General features: G+C 35.9%; 1 protein-coding gene across 2 annotated transcripts in view; it reads left to right on the forward strand.

Annotated features, from left to right (window-relative positions):
- LOC129784325 (protocadherin-9-like) overlaps positions 1-21,654 on the forward strand; it is a 470,098-nt gene that overhangs the window by 398,374 nt on the left and 50,070 nt on the right. The window lies entirely within an intron of this gene.

Here is a 21,654-nt window from a genome sequence, read left to right on the forward strand (position 1 = left end):
TTTGTGTCTGCACCTGGTTGGGTTTTTTTTTTCCTTCTCTTTAATTTTAATTTGCGTTTTTATGTTAATGAAAGAATCAATGTCTCATCTGGTGTCAGATGTCTTTAAATCCTCCTAGACATTTATCTGTATCTAGAATGCGATTTGCATAGATGGATTCAAGCCTTGGTTAGGCAGGAAAGCCTTTCATGTAACTCAAGATTGATATAAAAATTATTTTTAAATTCCTCCAGTCTTTAGTTGTAATTTTCCAAGTTGTTTCAGCCAGTGTGTTTTTTTTTTATATAATCTTTAAAGATCCATTTGAGTTATACCCTTATTTTGGAAATATACTACCATTTTGTCTCGACGTTGTTTCTTCAAAAGCATATATAATTATTTATTTTTTTTAGGATTGAATTTTGCATAACCATTTGGTTTTTTCTGGGATGTTTTTTTGGGGTGTTTTGAGTGGAGGTTTTTGTGGGTTTTTTCCCCAAATAATACAGTATGACACCCTTTAAAGTAAATAACACTAACACAATATAATGTGTCGTGATACCTTGCAAAAGGGTTATTTAAAGCTTATTTACAAACAGTTCTTTGAATACATATCATGTACTCAGTCCATTAATAGATTTGTCATTTTTACCTCTGCAATAAATTACAACTATGCTATTATTTTGTCTCTATACATGTTTCTATTGTGTCCTTTAAACTGAATGGGCTTTGTCTAGTGTCTAGCATCAGCGCTGAAAGAACTTACCATTTTTTGTTAGTGTTGATTTCATTAACATTTTAATTAATTTTTTTATCAACATTATTATGAATCAATGATTCTTACTACTTTCTCTAAAACAGAACAATAAAAATATGAAACAACTCAATCAATTCACATGTTTAAAAGATCAGGCAAGTAGAAAAAGTGTTCTATGCAGACATACAGATTTAATTATTTAAATACTTAAATAAATATGTATGTATGGTTACTTAATAATAAATCCTTTTAAAATATTCAATAAGCAATATATTACTATTAGTCCTTCATTCTAGATACATGCTTAGTCTTCATCACCACGTTATCTAATCCATTAATGTAGCTGTAACTTATATCCCACATATGGTTTCACCAGGGTAAAGCAAATTTATTTTATTTATTTGATGTTAGCATTTATAGTTTGAATTCCCTCCTGCTGAGCCAGTATTTTTATATATATATATATATATATATATATATATATAAATATTATAATAGTGAATTACTGGTTTTCTGGGCTGTGGTTTTACCTGCTTCTGAGAGCAATTGTATAATATTTCTAGTTGTATTATTTTTATTAGTAGTATCTTTTTAAATGTTTGTCTGAATCTACTGATAAGGTTATCCATTTTCCTGTCATTCCTATTCCTATTTGTCCAGATGTCACATTGGCATTAGCTTTAGGGCATCTGTAAGCAACCCATTTTATATGAATTCTCTGTATTTTTATTTTAGTAGAATATCTGTCCAAGTGGCTACCACAGGCTGTCCTTACAGAATTTTAGCACTCATACATAATCCTGGTCAGTAAGCTTCTGGCAAAAAATGGAAATCCCATGAACCTAATGGAAATAGAGGCACCAGAGCACACTTCTGCAGTTTTATGTCCTCACATGCACAACCAGTGTTCTTTGCTTCCCTGGGTGCCCCAAGTCAAATAACCCAGTACAGTAAGGAAGGGGATGAAGAGATATGAATGCTATGAAATAAAGTAAAATACTGTGATTAAAAGAGGATCTGCTGAATATAAATTATTTGTATCTAGAAAGTTTAAGAGGCTCTCTAGTTCCTAGCTAATATAACAAATATGTTTTCTGAATGTCCAGACTAGCTGTGTGCTCTCACAAACAATTATGCAAATATCATGGGACTTGAAGCAAGATTATTTGTATGCATGCTGTTATCTTGTTGGCAAGGCTGGACTCTTAAAATGCATATCTACACAGTGTATGCTGAATTATTCTGCAGATTAATTCTGTTGTTTATAGGTTGCTGTAGGCCACTCATGAAGTCATGAGCATGGTTGTTCAAATACAGAACACTTATAAATTCTGGCATCAAAGAATGCGCATAAACTTCTCGCCATGCAACACTAACTTGAAACACTCAACCTGGATATTAATGTCTGTACCAAGTGTTGTGAAATAAGTTATTTTTTTCTTATGAAAGCAATGAAACATGTGACTGTAACTGACAATTCTTATTGACACTGATGTGCTTGAAACATTTACTTTGTTCACATAACAAAAGAGAGATGACAGCAATTCCTAGATCCAGGAAAATTATTAAAATAAACTGCAGTGGTAGTTTAAAGAAATCATACATGTGGTGAAAATTGTAGGCTCTTGTGGAAGATGATGGATTTTTGAACTGATCATATCTCATTGCTTTACTGCACTTAGATCTTACACATTCTTGAAGATCTTTTTTCTTTTTATTTTATATGCTATAAACATATGCTCATCTCTTCTAAAACACTAAGTGCTATGTTTAGCCCAGAGTGATGCTTTATGAGTAATAACACTCTGACAAGAATGGAAGTGCTGGCAAACCCTTTATTAAAATGTGGTGAAGATCATGGTTGTTATACATGGCTTTACTTAAAGTATGAGCCCCCCTGCATCTGACTGATGCTGCTGAAAGCAGTGAGATGCCGGGGTGCCTGGGCAGGAGAGGGGTCTGTGAACTTAAAAAGGGCATGCTCCTTGTAAGTGCAGTAAGTCAAGATACAATTTGAAGCATATTTATTAAAGTCTCTATTAGTAGGCTTGGATTAAGGCTTGATTTGTACATTAATTGTGAAAGTAATATTATAGGGATAAAATGTTTTATTGTCTGCTGTGGAGTGCAGTTGCAATTTCAGATCTAGCTTTAATAAACCTTTTCATCTCATTCTTGAGTAGTCACATATTTTCTATAGAGCAAGGAATACTTGCACAGTAAGAACAGAGATAGGAGCAAACAAAAAGGCCATCCAGAAAGTACCTGTGCTACTTTCCCAGCAGGGTCTCAATAATGTTATTTGAATTCAGTGACTGAAGCAGTGAGATCTCCTAGCAAAGAACTCATATGCATTTAGTGACTCCCTTTCAAAAATCCATTTGTAATAAATTATTTCATGGCGTCCTTTTAATTATTCATGATACCAAATGGCCATTCAACATTCTTACTCATGGCTTGATCCACTTAGATAAGCACAGCTACGCACTACATGGCTTTCAAATGTGCTAGGTATTTTTACTTTACTCAAGTCTGGTTTAAAATGCCATACACACTCTAAGCAGAGGCCAAATCTGATTACATGATTAAATATCTAAGACATAACTTAAGACTGTGGTATTGAAAGTATGCCTATATTATAAATATATGTGTGTGTGTATGTATGTAAAAGCAGCTATACTACTCAGAATGTTTGTTTTAAATAAATATTTGTTATAGTCTTTTAAGCTTTTTTTTCTTTACTCATTTTCCTTAAACATACATACTTGTTTAAAATTCTGTACCATCATTAAAACATAAGATAATATATTAATGATAAACTCAATACTGGTAGCATAACCAGTGAGGTTGCATTTCATGTAAGTTATTTCCCTCTTGGGAATTAAGTTGTGGAGAGCTGCCACGACACTCTTCTGCAGCAGTTAAGAAACCCTCCAGTAAGTTGTGGTCTCGTTTGAAGAAATTGGGCATTCAGAATGGAAATGGACCTACTTGCAAAATTGGAGTTTATCCTGGAAGCAGCTTTGAGGTGAAGAAACCCTATTTTTTTTGTTATGTAGAGAACTAGCTAGCATCATTAGAGTCTTCAAATATGACAATTGAGATGAGCATCTGGTAGCATTTGATAATGGTCTACTACTGGAAATAAGGTAATTTATTTCTCCATTATTGTTCACTGCCAACAGTGTTCATTTATGAGTGAAACAAGATGACCATTTGTTTTCCCAGTTGGGCAGTTTTGTGTTCTGTTCCTTTTGGTGAACACCTTAAATGAGTATTAAAGATATATCATTGTAAACTAAGTGGATTGCTTTCGAATACTCTGTGCAACAGTTCCTTGTTGTAATTAAGTTTTAATGTCAAACACCTTGCAGATATCTTCATGAAAAAATGTATCTGAAAGTACAGACTCCAGCTTTTTCCTCCTGACTACAAATACATGCTTTCTGCATTCAAAGGGTAAAACCATAAATTTTCTGTTGCGTGCAGGAGGAAAGCTGTGAATTGTGCTCTTTTAACAATGTAAAAATCAGCTTAAGCTGATTCATATGCAATTAAAACAGAGCCTTTGTTTCTGCCACTTCTGAATCCAGACCCATCTAGGGCCTGGATTCACCATCAAATTTATCTGAGGGAATGTTGCTGAAGTATGCACATTTAGGAACTACTCTTAATTACAAATCAAATGTTGCTTTTTATTTCATTTTCAACAGTGGTGGTGTGTTTCTGGGTGTAGTAGAAATTAACAACTGTTCGGGTGAACTTCTAATGTCAGTCTAGGTCAGGATCTTGTGCCTTGACTTCTTGTGTCACTACTGGAGAAAGCAGGCACACTTTTACATTGTGGGAGCAGCTGTGTTAGCTCTCAGTCTCGTTGTGTTGTCATAAGATTATGACAGCTTTGTTAGAAGCTTTCACCTCATTTCATTTCTAGTGTGTCGAGAGGAGAAGCTAGGTAATTGTAGTGCTCTGTAAAAACACCTGTGTTAAAGTGCCAGCTAGGACCAAGACAGTGTGTCAAGAAAGACTAGCAAGTAGCATCCATTTGTCCTTGCAGTAGTATGGATTTGATGATTTAGAAGATCACTTCTGCTGTGCCCTTCCTAGATAAGATACTGTGCAGAAGTCTGAGGACTTTATGTGATCACTGAGAGAGTAACATACTTTGCTGAACAAATAAGTATTGTATGCTACCTCTGCTTTTTTTCAGTTAAAAAGATCTTTTTCTTTTTTTTTTAAGGGGGGGGGGGGGGGCGGGGAGGGTGAAGGGTGAAGGACAGTAAACTTGTTCATGATAAATGAGTAGCTGCAGCAAAAGGCATTGTATTGCTTACTATGTCTACTTGTTTTTAAGGAGAAATACAGTTGTAACAGCTTTTCAGTTTCTGCATTACATGCATTTAAGTGCCTGTCCACTAAGGACGCCTGCTTCTACTGATTCGAGACAGGAAGGCTGGCATATTATTCCCCAGTGCTCTAAACTCGATGTTGGCTTCTATTAAATGCTGCCAGACAGCCAGAACAATATTTGAAACAAGACTGTTTGAACGAAAATGTAATTGGACTCATTTAAAGTCTTATTACAATGAAATCTGACTTCCTCCTTGTAATGTGACTTGTAGAAGCCTATCAAAAAACATTACCTTTTGCCACAGGCTGTAAATTTAAATTCTGCACTAGGTAAGCATAATGACAAAATAAAGTTCTGACATGTCTGGAGATCATACCAGTTCTGCTTGATTAATTATTTCCACACGATCAATCAGCACCTTATTTAGATAACTGGAGGCACTTGCTAGTTAATTTGTGAGAGTAGAACAATGAGGGCCAGCATTTATATGGTCAGTCAATACTCCAATTAGTGTTAGAAAGTCAAATGCAGGTTTTAAAATAGCTACTAGAAGAAAAGAGATTGAAATAACACAATAGCTTCTTGGTTCTTACATATATCCCTTTCTCTGATTACACTGCAAGTGACTGCACTCACCCTCCCCAAAAGTATTTACATAGTCTTTCTAGTCATCTACTTCATAAAAAAAAAAAAATAGAAAGTTTCTGGGTACTTTTAAAATTAGTTACTAATGCTGCATTCATATAACAACCCTCAGATTTGCAGCTGTAGATCTACTCAGTTTCTACCTCAATAGGAGTTACTTTCACCTGCAAGACAGACACTTGCACTAGGAGGTAAAATCTAGGAGTAAAAACATTGCACTTTAAAACTGAAAAACAATTGCAAGGTGTAAGTTACAGAAAGGATCAGTTATTGCTCCATGTACTGCCTGGTGTATGGATTAATTTGCCTTAAAAATGTGATGGCCAAATCTACAGACTAACTTCTGCATTCAGAATAAACTTCCTGGTCACAGTATGTCAGATACAGGGGGATAAACTGGCAGAGGCTTAGAACAAACATTGTCCAAAATTGCATTGCTGTTGTTCCCCATAGCATCTAAGCACTGGCAAATGTCTATACATGAGAAAAAGAGAAATAATCATTCTATATAACATCATATTTCTCCACCTTCTGCTTGAGAAAGGAAAGAAGCCAAATTTACAATCTGACATTTCAGCTAAACCATTTTTTTCTACATCAGACTGATTTTTACAGCATTTTCGGGGGGGGGGGGGGGGGGAGGGATTGTTTAGAAAATTAACAAAACTTTATTAAAGACAAATGTTGACATTTTGAAATATTTGAACATGTATAGTATTATTGTGCGTTTTTTGTTTATTTCTCTATATAATCTAGTATCATTTGAACTAACTCATTATGGCATATTTTTTTATGAAGCAACATTACATTTTTATCAGATATTAAGTAAGACAAAGCTTGGAAGGAGAATTCTGTTTTCGAGACTGATGAAAGGAAAAGATCTTTCTGCACACACTTTTCTTAAGTGACAATAGTATCATTACTATTCTTAGATTTTGACAAAATAGAATAGTAACATATTCTTTTACTTTTATATTTGATATCACTTCTTATCTTCAAAATCATAATGTCTCCATAAGATCAAGGAGAGATTAATTTAGATGAAAAGCCATCACAAAAATCACCATCACAGTTGCAATTCATAAGTACTTTTGCATGAATATAAGTACAAGAATCATATAGGGAAGAGAAAAGAGGGGAAAAAAAAAATTGGGTTGCCCCAAAAGCCCGAAGTTAATCAATTCAAAATGAAACTGAGGACCTTCATTGTTAGACCGTTGAATTGGCTTCCACAGAAATGACATTTGCTATCATGTGTGTTCCTGGTATTTCCAGCTTTTGAGGGGGAACAGTGATTCAGTGTAGCATAAATAACATAACTTACCTTAAAGCATACATGTAAACATGTAAACAAAAAATATTTGCATACTTCAGTACTTTGAAAATTGAACTCATTTATTACTTTTTCAGTACTGCTGTTCAGTAGAAGCTCTCTCAGTTTCTTGGCAGACTTTTAATCATTTGCTTAACAAATTTTTCATCAAGCTCCATGTTGAGGATCTGATAGATGATCTGTTTTACAAATCCTTAGTCATGTCTGACCTTATTGGGCAAAAGTTAAGTAGGCAATAGGTGGGAATTAATTAGAGGGGTTTAGCATTTTTATCATTTTTTTATCATTTATTATAGCTGTAATTATTCTAAATTGTAACTGCAACAAAAGTGGCAGGGAAGAACTACTCATCTCACTTGGGTTAAACTAAGTCAAGATAAAATAGTTTATCGATTTTTGAACGATACGTAATTAATGGGCTAATTGGTGAACTATACATTTGGGATCAATATCAATACAGCGGTTAAAGTGTAACACTGGACGCCTACAGAATGTGGGTGTGCCATGACACGTTTCTAACTGCACTCCAGCAATCTCAGGAAGCTCTAACTGCACAGGTACAACCACATGGTTGGTTATGTGCACACCTCTTCTCATCCATGAGTGCAGGTTCCCACCTTGATACACACCTTTCGGGTGGGATTGCAAGTGTGCTGGCTTTATATGTGACCTCTGCCCGTGCTGCTCCCTACAACCCAGTGCTACTGCAAAAGGTCCATTGGGCTCACATGAGTACTCAGAGGTGTGGGTCCCAGCATGTGGCACCCTTGCAGTGCCACCCCTATAGCTGGAGGGCACTGGTAAGGCCGCATCTAGAATACTGTGTTCAGTTTTGGGCTCCTCACTTCCAGAGGGACATGAACATGCTGGAGTACGTCCAGAGAAGGGCAACAAAGCTGGTGAGGGGTCTAGAGAACAAGTCTTACAAGAAGTGTCTGAGAGAACTGGGGTTCTTTAGCCTGGAGAGGAGAAGGCTCACGGGAGATCTTATTGCTCTCTACAGCTATCTGAAAGGAGTTTGTAGGCAGGTGGGGGTAGGTCTTTTCTCCCAGATAACTAGCGTCAGGAGAAGCAGCAGCAAGTTACACCAGATGAGGTTTAGAATGGATATTAGGAAAAATTTCCTCATGGAAAGGGTGGTGAAGCATTGGAACAGGCTGCCCAGGGAGGTGGTGGAATCGCCATCCCTGGAAGTGTTTAAAAAACACATAGATGCCGTGCTTAGGGACATGGTAGTGGTAGACTTGGCAATCCTAGGTTAGCGGTTCGACTTGATGATCCTAAAGGTCTTTTCCAATGTAAATGATTCTGTGGTTGTATTATTCTATGGTTCTGTGTTAATAAGAGGAGGCTTTGTGAATTCCTTGAGAACACCTAATCTTAACAGGAGTTTAGGATAAGGACTTCCAAGAGAAGTGGAGGAATCTAGTGGAATATGTTAATAGCTGCATCTAGACACAAACCCCAATATTGAGTACCTTTGGTCTGTTAGCATGGCTAGACCTTGCTTGAGAATGAATTATCAAAGGTAAACTTTGGTTAAGCTCTGACAAAGGAAAAATTTATTTACAAGAGAAGAAAATATTTGAAGGGGTATGGAGGGCCAGAATAAGAAATATGTTTGTATCTTTTACTTTGTCTCATGTGTACCCTTGCCGACTGATTCTCTTCCAGCAGCTCCTACAGAATCTGTTTAAATGCTCATGAATGCCCTTTACACATGGCTGTATGCCAAGCCATAGGATTTTCTTATAATTCTCCTTTCTTACACCACTTACCATATTGAATTTTTCCTTGGAAAAGATGGCATCATTAGGAGTGAAGATTTAATTATAGCCACTTAGAGACAACTTAAGAACTGTTGTTTAATTTACTGCAATTTTAAAGTGCAAAGTAGATGGTAGTTTGGAACTTCAGCGGTTTTAAACCACTGACACACAAGACAGTCAAAGGTTTGTGTAGCACAAATTCATGCTCAAGGAGAAGTGGCAGGGGTAAGGACTCTCAGACTGTTTTGCTTTGGTTTGTTTTAAGCACCGGTGGATATGTCTAAGAGACCAAATCTTTCCGATGTACTGGATTTTTATAAATGACCTACTGTTTTCTTAACTAGTCATTTTCACTGGGACTCATCTTGCCTAGCTTTACACATTTGCATCAGAGATGGTTAACCTGTTACATTTAAGAGAAAGATGTCCATTTTAGGACATCATTCATTTCTTTAGCTAGAAATAAGTTACGTGCTAGAGAAACTTATTTTTCATTCATTGTAAAAGGTGCCTAGGGTGATTAGGTCAGATGTGGATGTTTAGTTTTGTTATAATGAATTCCTTTACAGTTGTCCTATAAACCATAAAGCATTTGCTTTTTTTTGATATACATGTCTGTGGGGGTTTTGATAGATTCGGGTTTTTATGTCTGACAGTATCTAATTGAATCTTATTACTTCAGTGTCTGTAATTCTGGGCTCTCTTTTCCAGTCTTTATACATGTGAATTTGAAAATATGCATCATCTGTCATACTGCTGAAAAGATGGTAAATTCATGGTGACTTTGTTAGCGTATGCCAATTATATATCCAGATAGAAGTGTGTTATTTCAGAGTAGTTAAAGTTGTTGTTGTTGTCGTCATTGTTGTTGCTTTTCTCTGCATAAGATCCTGCTGGGCAGTCAGACATGCCCAGGGATTTTGAATTCTTGTTCAGTAACTTGAATGAATTACAGGTTCTCCATTTCCCTTTATATACCAAGAACAAGGCATCATAATAGAACACAATGTACTTGTACCTTAATACAAAGATTTCCAGAGTGCTGTTAGATGAGTATGTCTTTTTCCATTTGAAGTAGTGAATAATCACATCCTTAGGAGTTTTAGCCACATTGTCACTGTAACCAGGTATTTTCCAAGTCTCAAATTTTCAGTATAGAGAAAGAAAAAAGTAAAATAAAATGCCCGTGGTTTGGAAATGCGGAGTTGATTTTGAGCTGGCACACGCACCTTCGCTAGGCAAGGTCTGGCTGGTAAATGTGTTTCATGTTGTCTTATTTCATTCTTCTTATTCAGTCATTTATTTCTACATAGAAGAAATAGAAATAGATTTCTACAGCTGACCTTGCATTAGGCTGTTGGTTTCTCTAAGTGAATGGTACTGGCGATTTTGGCATCAATACAAGTTTTGTCTCCAGTTTTCCCTGGTAGTAGGCTAGCACAGAATTTGCCTTCCCAGCCTTCATCAAGGCTAAAAGCTTTTATACGGGCATGTCATAGAGGACAGTAGGTAAGATCAGATCCTGAGGACCGTGAAGGAAATGTTATAATGTGGATTACAGAGGTTTTCCAGTTTGGTTTTTTATTTTTTTGTTTCAGCGTATTTTATATAACAAGACACTTCACTGTCAGATCAGTGGTGAGCCTAGTGCAAATCTGAAGGACAGGAGAGCACATTCCATGGCTTTACACAGCAGTTTACTTTCTCTATGGTTTTCTGCAACTGGCATACTGATGTCTTGAACAACACTACTTGCTGGAGCTGTGGAATGGGTAATGTCAGATGTTCAGAGGAAAGACCATTTTGTGTTTATGAACATGTGCTAACTCGCTGGGGAGATGGGTGTGAACAGGGAACAAAATTTCCTTATTCTTTCTTAGTCTCTTATTGCTGCCCCTGCCCTGCTTAGCATAACGGTGACATATAATGTCACTAGTCAGTATTTTATACAGTTCAATTAAAGTTGCTGGCTCCTTCAAAAAGGTATGTTTTTTCCAGTTTTCAGTGATCTGCTCTTGATATCTGCCTGGTGATAGTGCTTACAGAACTTTTGCAAATGTTCTTTAATGATACCTACAGGAAAATAACAACTTGATACCTAATGTTGTGATGAAAATTAAAATAGTCAGTAACCATACCACTTTCTCCCTTTTAAAACATCTTATTTTAATCTATCAGTCCTCATTTTGGGCCTGTAAGTAACTGACAAACATCTTTCAACGACAACAGTATTAACTATGGAAAAATGTTTTCTTCTGAGGGATACTGAAGAAAAACACTGTTTCCCTTACCACTGAACGTATTTTTTCCCTTGCATATACTTTTCCACAGGTCTCACAATTCTTACTGCTCTCAACTATTTTTATCTTTGACTTAGTATTAACTAGTACATCTTACCAGTTTTAATGCATCTCAATACATCTTTGCTTTCTGAATTTCAGTTCATAACTCATTATGCATATAATTGAAATTCATTCAAATCTCAGCCTTTAGCAGAAATGCTGTTTAATGGGCTTCTACAATCTGCCCAAGTTGGTTTACACAAGAAAAAACTTTTTTCCTATTTGATGCAGAAATGAGCTAAGTAAATTTTACAAGTTTTAAAGAAATTCAGAAAGCTGGGATTTTAAGATCAAGCATTAGACTATTTCTGCTATTTCTTAACAAGATTTCTGAAGCATGCAAACACACAATCCAGTATTTTTGAAATACATTATATTCCTCAGACAGTTAAACCATTTTCTTTTTTTTTGCCAAACTTTGCCATTCCTGCAGAGTCTACATATTTCTTAAAGTTTCTTTTTTCTTTTATTTAAAAAAAAAAAAAAGTAGCTGAATCAAGATGTAATAATTTTATTTCCTGGAAGCAAGACTTGAAGTCAGTTAATTGAGGAGGATTGTGTCTGTACCATTATTTTTAATTTTTCTTCGGCTTTGCCCTGGGGGTGTTTTTAGATAAAAGTCATGTTTATGACCGAATTAATTGTCATTGGTTCTTTGTTGTCAGGTAATCTTTCATGATGGCAGAAACCTGAGCACGTACACAATCAGATTTCTCTAATTTAGAAGCTGTATCATAAAAAGTTTTAGTACATGCTAAAATACTTGAAAGTAGTATTTAGTTGCTGACAAGGTCTCTTTGTCATCTATAAAGAACTTAAAAATTACAACTGAACAACCAGCATCTCTTTACAAGAGTAACTTTTAATAGCTAGAAGATTTGCAAACTTTTTAAAGTGTAAGTTACAAAGAAAACTGGGATCCTACCTCAGCATCCCTGTGTATTCACATCTGACAAAGTGAAATTTCTCCTCCTTTGTTCTTAAACTGATTTGGTAGATGAGAATAAGTTTTTTTATGATTTTCTAGGCATAACCCTAAAAGACGGCATGATGATTTGCATGTAGTCATATTGGCTGTATGATTCTGAGACTTGATAATTACGTAGAAAGAAATTTTCGTTTTTCCATTCACTTATAGACACAATGGCATCTCCTGAAAGTAACAGTGCTCGCAGTTGCAGGTAATGGTACATTGGATCACTGAATGAAGTGTATCGATGCATTTTCAAATACTCCCGATTTTCAACAAGGGATTATTTTTTCATGCCTAAAATCTCAAGACATGAGCACATGGAGCCTGGATAGCTACTTTCCAGCTGCAAATGATGTCACACCACGTGTACAGTTTGCATGACATACAGTTTGTCTGCATGCATACATGTGAGATTAGATTTACTAAACAAATGGTCTAGAATTATCTCTGCATATTTGGCAGTAAGTATGTATGGATAGAAGAAGAAACCTTTTTACCATGAAGACAGCCAAGCACAGGAATAAGTTGCCTGGGGATCTCTGCAGTCTCCATCCCTAGAGGTTCTCCTGAATGGGTAAATCTTTGCTAATCTTACAGCTGATGCTGTTTTGAGCACAAGGGTGGACTAGATACCTCCTGAGATCCCTCCTAGCTTTAACTCTTTGAGTGCTCAATTCTTTTGTGCAGCAGATGTGCGGTGTCCACGACTTGCTTTTTACCATGACTTAAATGTCCAGAGTAGGTCTAGTTAGCAACAGGCAAAACAAATTTTATTTGCTGGTATTAAAATATCTGATCAAAAGGAGGTATTTGCCAGCTCAAGTACTCTGTCAGTGGGGGACACTCAGGAGTGCCACTGTAGCTTTGGAAGTCATTGTGTTCATCCTCCTGACCTCAATTCACTGCTTTCCAGTTAGCAGCTGCAGATTTGAGGGGGAAGCCTCAGGTAATATAAACACTTCGATTGGATTGAACATGTGCTGTCCCATTTATTTTTTGGAAGTTAAAACAGGTCAAACCAGAATTTCTGCATGTCCTATAGCACAGTGTCGTGGTTTAACCCTGGCCAGCAACGAAGCACCATGCAGCCAGTTGCTCACTCCTCCTCACTCAGAGGGATGGAGAGGAGAATCGGAAAAGGAATGTTAAAGTCAGAGATTGAGATAAGAACAATTTAATTGGTAAAGCAAAAGCCACGCACACAAGCAAAGCAAAGCAAGGAATTCATTCACCACTGCCCATGGGCAGGCAGGTGTTCAGCCATCCCCAGGAAAGCCGGGCTCCATCACGTGTAATGGTTACTTGGGAAGACAAACGCCGTAACGCCAAATGTCCTGCCGTTCCTTCTTCTTCCCCCAGTTTATATACTCAGCATGGCATCATATGGTATGGAATATCCCTTTGGCTAGCTTGGGTCAGCTGTCCTGGCTGTGTCCCCTCCCCATTTCACATGCCCCCCCAGCCCTCTCACTGGCAGGGACCAAGAAACTGAAAAGTCCTTGACTGAGTATAAACATCACCCAGCAACAACCAAACCCATCAATGTCAACATTGTTCTCACAGCAGAGCCAAAACACAGCACTGCACCAGCTACTAAGAAGAAAAGCAACTCTATCCCAGCTGAAACCAGGATACACAGCTCCAAGATGACAACTTGGCCAAGGACTTGTTACTTTTCTTTATTCTGTAAACAGCAGGAAAGATTGTTTTCACATTTTTTATATAAAATACACAGATACTGTATTTCTCAAAGGAAGGAATTAAATATTTATGTGGAAGTAGGTTTAGACTGAATTTGAGGTTTTTGATTTGTTTTGTTTCGGGGAAAGTGAAGAAGAGGAATGGGAGTTTCCAGATTGGGACCCATTTGTGTGGAGTTACGAAGGCAAACCAATTTTGTTTTTATTAAATATTCTGCTTGTAATGACATTCCACAAGTAATCAAGTTGAATTTTTCTTTTCTTTTAGTTTTGTGGTTTTATTATCTATATAGGGCCTCCTGATGGTATTTTGCAATGTTGAGTGAGTTACTTTTATCAGATTCTTGTTCTTGAGTTTTCATCAGCTTGGAAGTTTTCTTATAAATAACAAAAGTGTTCATAGTTGGACTAGTAATTCTTTTTATTTGGTGCATAAATTCTCTCATAAATAGAGGTCCAAGAGGGTTTTTTTTTAATCATTTGATAAAATCTATACTCAATATATTGTACTTTGGATATGTCTGACAAGGCTATAGACTAGCCTGTAAAAACAGGCGTGTTGGTGTATTTGCTATGTTAGGTAACGCTGCTGTCATTGTGTCATTTTATACCTTAAAGTAATTGCTTCTGAAGCTAGTGGGTTTTTTAATTTGTTTTTAAAAATGCAGCTTAAGGTACCTTGAATTCAGAAATTTTTGATTTAAATACATATTTCTAAAGTAAAATTGATTATTGTAATGAAATAATATAATAAATAATAAATTTGTTTTTTACTTTTTAAAATATGGTATTTTTTTCATTGTATAATTAAATAAATCTGGAAAGGTTTATTTTGTGCACTTTATATTAGTAGAGGCTTCAAGTGCCTTTTCCTGATTGTATTCTGTAAAAACCTATTGCTCCATAAGAAGTGAAATCTGTTCAATGCTTCCCTAAGAGATCTGTCTTTTATATTAAGGCTTTATACTGTCATTCATAAACATGTCATTGAAACACCTTCCACATAACTGGAGTATCAATAGCAAATCTCTAGTGACAACATAGGCTATATTTATATTAAATAAAACAGCTCCAAGGAATGTTTCTAGTCACTGGAACCCAATTGTCTACATTGTTAAATTGTTAGATTTGTCCCTCACATGGTTTTGGCCCAGGCCAAATGAGACTCTTCCAAGCAACTCCTGGGCACAGTCAGGTAGTCAGAGCAGAGCAGAGACCAGCACCAGCAGATGGTTCAGATGTGCCTTGTCCTCACCTGATTGTTTTGGAGAGTGAGGCAGTTAATCGCAGCAGCACAAGCTTTACCGTGCTGGTAATCTCAGCACCAGGGAACAGTCCCAGGATATTTAAGTCATAGTCTCAGGGGCTTGTTCTGCTGTCTTTTCTGGATCAAAAACGTCCCCGTGAAGATCTTTTGTTCCTTTATTTTTGTTTGTCCGTCATATGATTTACTCATTATTTTGGAGGTCTTTTGGGGTTTTGGTCATTTATTTTCACCCTTTTGAGCTACTTGTACCTAGCAGGATCAGATAGATGGATCTACTGATATGTTATTGACAAAGTATTCTGCAGAAACGTCTTCACCAAAACTGGATTTTTTGCACAGCATATGCTAGTTTTCTGCTTTTTTTCAATCTGTTCTGGATCAAGTCTTTTCTAAATATAAAAACCGGTCAACTTTTCTTCACCATTTTATGTTCTGTCCTGAGCTTTATGGATCGTTTTGATCTAGGAATATTACTGTCTAGGTATTTCACATGAAAAGAATTTGAACCAGTCATCACTACATAAAATTACATCCTTAATCGATGGTAAGAGAAAGACACGAGTGAAATATTGGTGTATAATGGTTGTGTAACGGTGTAGTAAACTATTTTAAGTAAAGCCCATGCACACAGGGAGTTTATGTTTTACTATAATACCATGCTATAAAGTGGGTAAATGCCAGAGAATGTGGTTCATTCAAGTTCTGTTTTCTTTTGCTCACTTATTTATTTGAACACATTTAGATCGATTGCAGTAGAACATGGATACCTGAATTGTAGCAAAGTTACTATGTAATGGAAAAACAGAGGTTGCACACTGATCAGATCTTAAAGCTGGGTATAATTATATTGTTTCTTGGTGCCAAAAATAAAGAGAGCAAAGAACATAGTATACTTACATCTGAACTCTATGAGCTAACGACTGCTATGTGAATAGAGATGCATTATTCTTTTACTGGAGGATCTGAAAAACCTTTATAAAATACTATTATATTGCCAAAGTGTTGAATGACAACAATTCCAATATTTCATGTTTAAATCCGTTTTCATTTAAACACACAGCTTTGTGCTCTACTTTCTCCTTGGGGCTTTTCAGCAAAGTTATTTCCATAATAATTCCTATAAAGAGGAGTCAAAAATGTAGCCCAGAAACATATTTCTATTTCTGTGTAATTCAGCTTTCTTGAGAAGTATATTTTTAATATCTTACCACTTTTGTGTTCCCAGGAAGGTCCATTTTCAGCTTCCCTCCAGCACCAGTTACTCATAGAACTATTAATATTGCTGTGAAGCAACTTCTGAAGCACTTGCAAGTATCTGGAGAAGGAGAGAGTTTCATATGATTTAACTCTTCTGAAAGAATGTGAGGTCCTGTTGCTACCAATTACTCTACTTTTTGATCTAAGTTTGCCATAAATTAGTCCTGTGTGAAACTTGAGGAATATAATATTGGATTAATGAAGACTTTTTCCCAGATACTTTTTTCTTATATTCTGAAAGAAGGAACAGATTCTTTACAAAACCTTATTAATAAAACCCTAATAATCTCCTAATTCTATGCATTGGCTTTAGGACAAACCTAAGTACAGTTTTCACACAGTGGTTTCTAAATTTTGTTCTGAAATGTGATTTATTTGAGGTTTTCTCTGTCATGTCTTTACACCTTACCACTACAAAGTAACCACTACTCTCAGACCTCTGAGGGGTCTACCATTTTTTCACTAAGTGATGCTTTTTTTAGTTGCTCTTTCAGTAACGCATGGTCTGTGATGGTCTGCAATAATTTATTTGCACGCTATATTACACTTTACCTGTTGACATGTGTGGGAAAGTAACATAAGTGAACATACACATATAAATTTCCACATTTAACCTACAGCCCTTCAGAAGCCTAATCATGGTTACTGTTTATTTCCGTCATCTGCAGCCTTATGTATACTCTGGGAGATGTTTTGTGGGTTTTGTTTTGTTTTTTTCCCCATGTGATATGCATGCTGTTGTCTTTTGGTTTTATTTCACTTTTTAAATGTGGTTCAGTAGAAAAATACATACTAAGCAGTGGAGAACACGTGGTTATGTGTTTTATTTTAAAGAACCACTTCCATGAGCATTCAGAAAACATCACTGGAAATAGTGCTCAGAGGTCATGTTATAATGAGCATTCAGACACATATGGTTTTTGCCCAAAAGTGCTGTTTAATCTAAGACCAGATAAAATGATTGAATCTGATGAACAGGAACATGATGAGGAAGGATCATCATGCCAATGCAAACAACACATGATGGTTGTTATTTACAGTGACTAGGACTTCACTAGAAGTGCTTATATGACAGAGAAAAGCAAAATATAAGAATGTACTCAGAATAGTCGGCAGCAATAACTGATTCGGAAAGAAGTTAGGAGAGCAATTCAAAGGGGAATTCATCAGAATATCTGCTACTAAATCCAATGCTACGCTCTCACTGATCCTATACAGCAATAGATGTTACAATTTATCTGGCATTGTGGGTGGTTGTATATTACATGAACTTGCCAGTAATATTTTGCAGATAGATATTTACCTCTTTTTTAAAAAACATTGAGGAAAAAGGTTGACAAGTTTTGGAGAGGTTTTATTACTATTTTTTTGAATTTTAAGTTCTTGTGAATCAGCAAGTGTTGAGCAGTGATTTTACAAATACTCAAAACCCTAAGCAGTGCAATCCGGTGTATCCAAACTTTTGTAAAAAAATGCCTGCTTGACTCAAACATAGGGATTATTTCTAGCTAAGTGTTGAAATGTAAATGCTTTGTACAACTTCAGTGACATTTTCCATCAAGAGAAAATGGAAGTTCTTTTCCATTCTTTTCAAAGTGTGTTTTAATCACCAAAGATAAGATCTGTACCTTCAAGTGAAATTTCAGCACTAAAGCAGATTAACTACTACTGGAGGACAGCTCTTTCACTAGGTCTCATATTTTTAGTGTTCTGTGTAAAATGCTACTCATTGCCAGAGGAGATCTGAGGAGGAAAAATGTGAAAGAGAGCAGAAGAGTGAAAATAATTAGGAGACACAGATTAGAAAGCAGTACAGCTAGGAATATATGTGATGATGAATGCATTGTGGTATTTTACATGGATTAGTATCACTTGTACCTTTTTTGGAGGAGACCTTTGGAACACAGTGCAATGTTTGGTACTTCTTTAGGAATTTTTAGCAGTTCAGGTATTTGGTGATGGAAAAAAAATTTCTGTCCTCTGTTAGTTTTGCTAGATTTTACTAATTTAAGATGGATTCCTTCTCCAAGCCATGGTTCAGTTTGTCCATAAACTTTTCAATTTTTGTGCTTCATTTACTTTTGTGTTTGAGCATACATGTGGGTGTGAGTAGGCAGGTTAGTAGCCGAGGTTCTCCTTTCTACCAGAAAGCTGAGCACATAGCGTATTTCAGACCAGACCTTTGCCAGTCAGGATTCACCAATAATATGTTGCAAAGAGATATTTACCTCATTTGATAGCTAAGAATTTTTTATTTAAACAGCTTATTAGGCTGAAAGCTAATAATTAACTAATTTCAAACCTAACCTAATTAAGACTAATTTAATATATGTGATGCTTTAGGCCATGTCTCTATTGTGTGTAGGACAAATTTTAAAAAGCCTGTAAAATCTTGCTTTTCATTATGAAAGTTTTATTTTCCGTGGAAGACAACCAATGGGTGTTGATGATCCTTTTATTATAGGGAAAAGATGATGTGAATAGTAGTAAAACACAATGGAGGTAATTCATGAATGCTGACAATAAATTACACTCATTCCAAATTACGTCTTTGGGCAAATTGGAAATATCACAAGCCTTTCTTAAAAATTGATGTTAATCTCGCTTGTATTTAGTAATAAGGATTTTTCTATGTTTGAAGTTAGGAAGAGCTATTTTTTGATTATATACTCCAGGTGAGCTCTTCTGGATTTGCTGGTTTTCTTACCCTGTTTCTGCTTTACAAAATTCTTCTGCTAGAATAGGAAAATGTCTAATCTGAAGCCTTTCCACATTAATTCATCCACAGAATCATAGCAAATGGGTATGAACCCGATGATTTAGTTCAGTGTTCTACCCTAATTCAGTAAAGTTGTTCTGTTTCTGATTTTCACAGTAGATTATTTCAGATTTTACTTGATTTGCAGATAAGACTTGAGGTGAGAAAATATTTGTAACTATAACATTTAGAATCTGGGTAACATAACAGGAAATATGTGAGTTTTAAACCAATCAGTTTCTAAGGGCACTATGAGCCTTTCATGAGATTCTAATGAAAAATTGCACATTCCCTGCAGAAGGGTTTATAGAAAGTAAGAATTGATGTAGCAATTCTTGCAAGACAATACCAAGAAAGTGCATTCTCATTTAATCAGGGAATGAGGTGCCAAAGAACTAACATTTTTAGAGAAGGAAAATTAAGTTTGTGCTTAGTCTATTTTCAGCGAAGCTTCTTAGTGGATTAGGGGTTGTCTACACATACGATTGTCTATATAATTAGGCTTAGATTCATCCTGTTACTTGATACCTTGTCAGATGCCTCACTGGAAGTTTATTAACTGCTAGCTTGCTCTTTTATAACAGAAAGTTGTACCTGCAGAGAGTGATTCAGATTTAAGATATGCGGAACTAGCTAAAAATGTGCTCACTTTTGACTGTGCTTGCCCTTAGAGCAGTGACTTGCTTGAAGTGATGGAGTTATGTGTCTGGTCACCAGATTCTGGACATGGGAACAATATAAATTTCCACAGTAACGATATCTGTTTCTGCAAGTAAATTAGATTTCTAAGTTATTTTGATGCTGAAAAGCATTTCTAGGCAGACCAGGTTTTACTGAGATGTTTTAATCTCCCTTGATACAAAAATATGTTATATTACTTGTTGAGCCCTAGTTCTAATTTAGTTATGATCTGGCCTTAAATAGTCAACTAAATAACTGTCTACAATGGAAAATTTTCCAAAACACGTTTTTTAAGATCCTTAAACTACAACAATGTGAGATTCGTATCGTCTTGCTCTGGCCAAGTAAATATTCGTCACTTTTTCAACCTAGTCAGGACCCTTTTATCATCAAAAGAAAGGAACAGGCATCTTCAGGGGGAATTGATGTAGCTTGTCTTTGAAAAACAGTTGCTCTGCAGTGATGATCCACTGCCTGATGTCACTGTTACACACATGAGGTTAGGAGAGATGAATCCCATTGATACCTAAAATTTTGAATTACTGTATTCCTCTGCTTTTAGTCATACCCTCTTGTATATAATCCACACAGAGCAGCTCGTGACAAGGATGTGCATTTCTGGCTGTCCAAACATCAATTGTCTACATTAATTTTTACTTTGGGGTTGTAAATATGTTTTGTAACATTCAGCCTGATCATCTTTTCCATATATTTCCAAAATGCTTTCTAGAAAGTGTGTGCACAATTTAACTTCTGAATTCTTCATTTCAGTCAGCGAAGCCATTACTATGTAAAAGTCTAATTTTTAGTCATTTATTTTTATTTCTCTTTTTACTTTTACAGTTACAATTAATGTCTCTAGTTCTTTGTGTGTTTTATTATTTTTTCCTCTTTGTCTTTGCTTTTGGTTTCAAATACCTGCATGTGCGTATAGACTTAATGATTTAATTTATTTTAGTCATTTAGAAAAACTTTGATGTCTGTTGTTTCGCTAGTTTAAAAAGAAATATTTTTATCTTTGTCTCATTTTTATAAATCAATTTTTTTCCTAAGAAAAATAATTCAGTCTTTGCAGCTAACCTGGGATTCTGTTGGTGTAAGTTCAATTTCCTTCTTCGCATAGATTTCCAATGCCACTTTGGGCAAATAATTTGTGTCTTGGCATTTCATTTCCTTCTACTGTGCAGAGGATAAATCCATTAACCTTCTGCAGGTCTCATACACAACTCCAGTATCAGCCAGGGATAGTTTCAGGGTTTTTTGCTGTTCTCAGTATCAGCCCCAAAACAAAAATTACTGGTCATGACTGGCTAGTCATGTCTTACTAAAGTTTCTTTCCTACCTTTACTGTTCTCAAAGCCCCTGGGCATTCTTTTCATACTCTTCACCACCTTTGTGTTGTTTCAAGCTGGCAACTTTTTTTTGATCCCTGAGAGATGGGAGGCTGCAAAACATGACATGTTTTTTTCAAGAAGGTAGACAATAGTTTTACCAAGTTTGTTCTTTCCTGAAAGCCATTAGGAAACCACAGTGTAGTCAGGGTCTTCAGCATGGCAAGAGAAGTGGGAGAATAATTTTATTCCTCTTATACTAACTGATGAATAAATCAGACAGGAATCTGGAACCAGGAAAACTGTTAGGAATCTGTGGAACTTGCACACAAGCATAGGGGAAGTGTCTTCCTAACCATGACTATTTGAGAAACATGATTATTTAAGGCAAATTTTTTTACACTTGATTATGCCATAAATACTGTTGAAGTAAATGCTGTTTTCTATTCTGCTTTTTAGGCAGCGAGCTGCCAATGCCATTTCAATTTTATCTAATTTCTAGAGGTCTCTC

Source organism: Falco peregrinus, chromosome 4 (genome assembly GCF_023634155.1).
Source record: "Falco peregrinus isolate bFalPer1 chromosome 4, bFalPer1.pri, whole genome shotgun sequence".
NCBI lineage: Eukaryota > Metazoa > Chordata > Aves > Falconiformes > Falconidae > Falco > Falco peregrinus.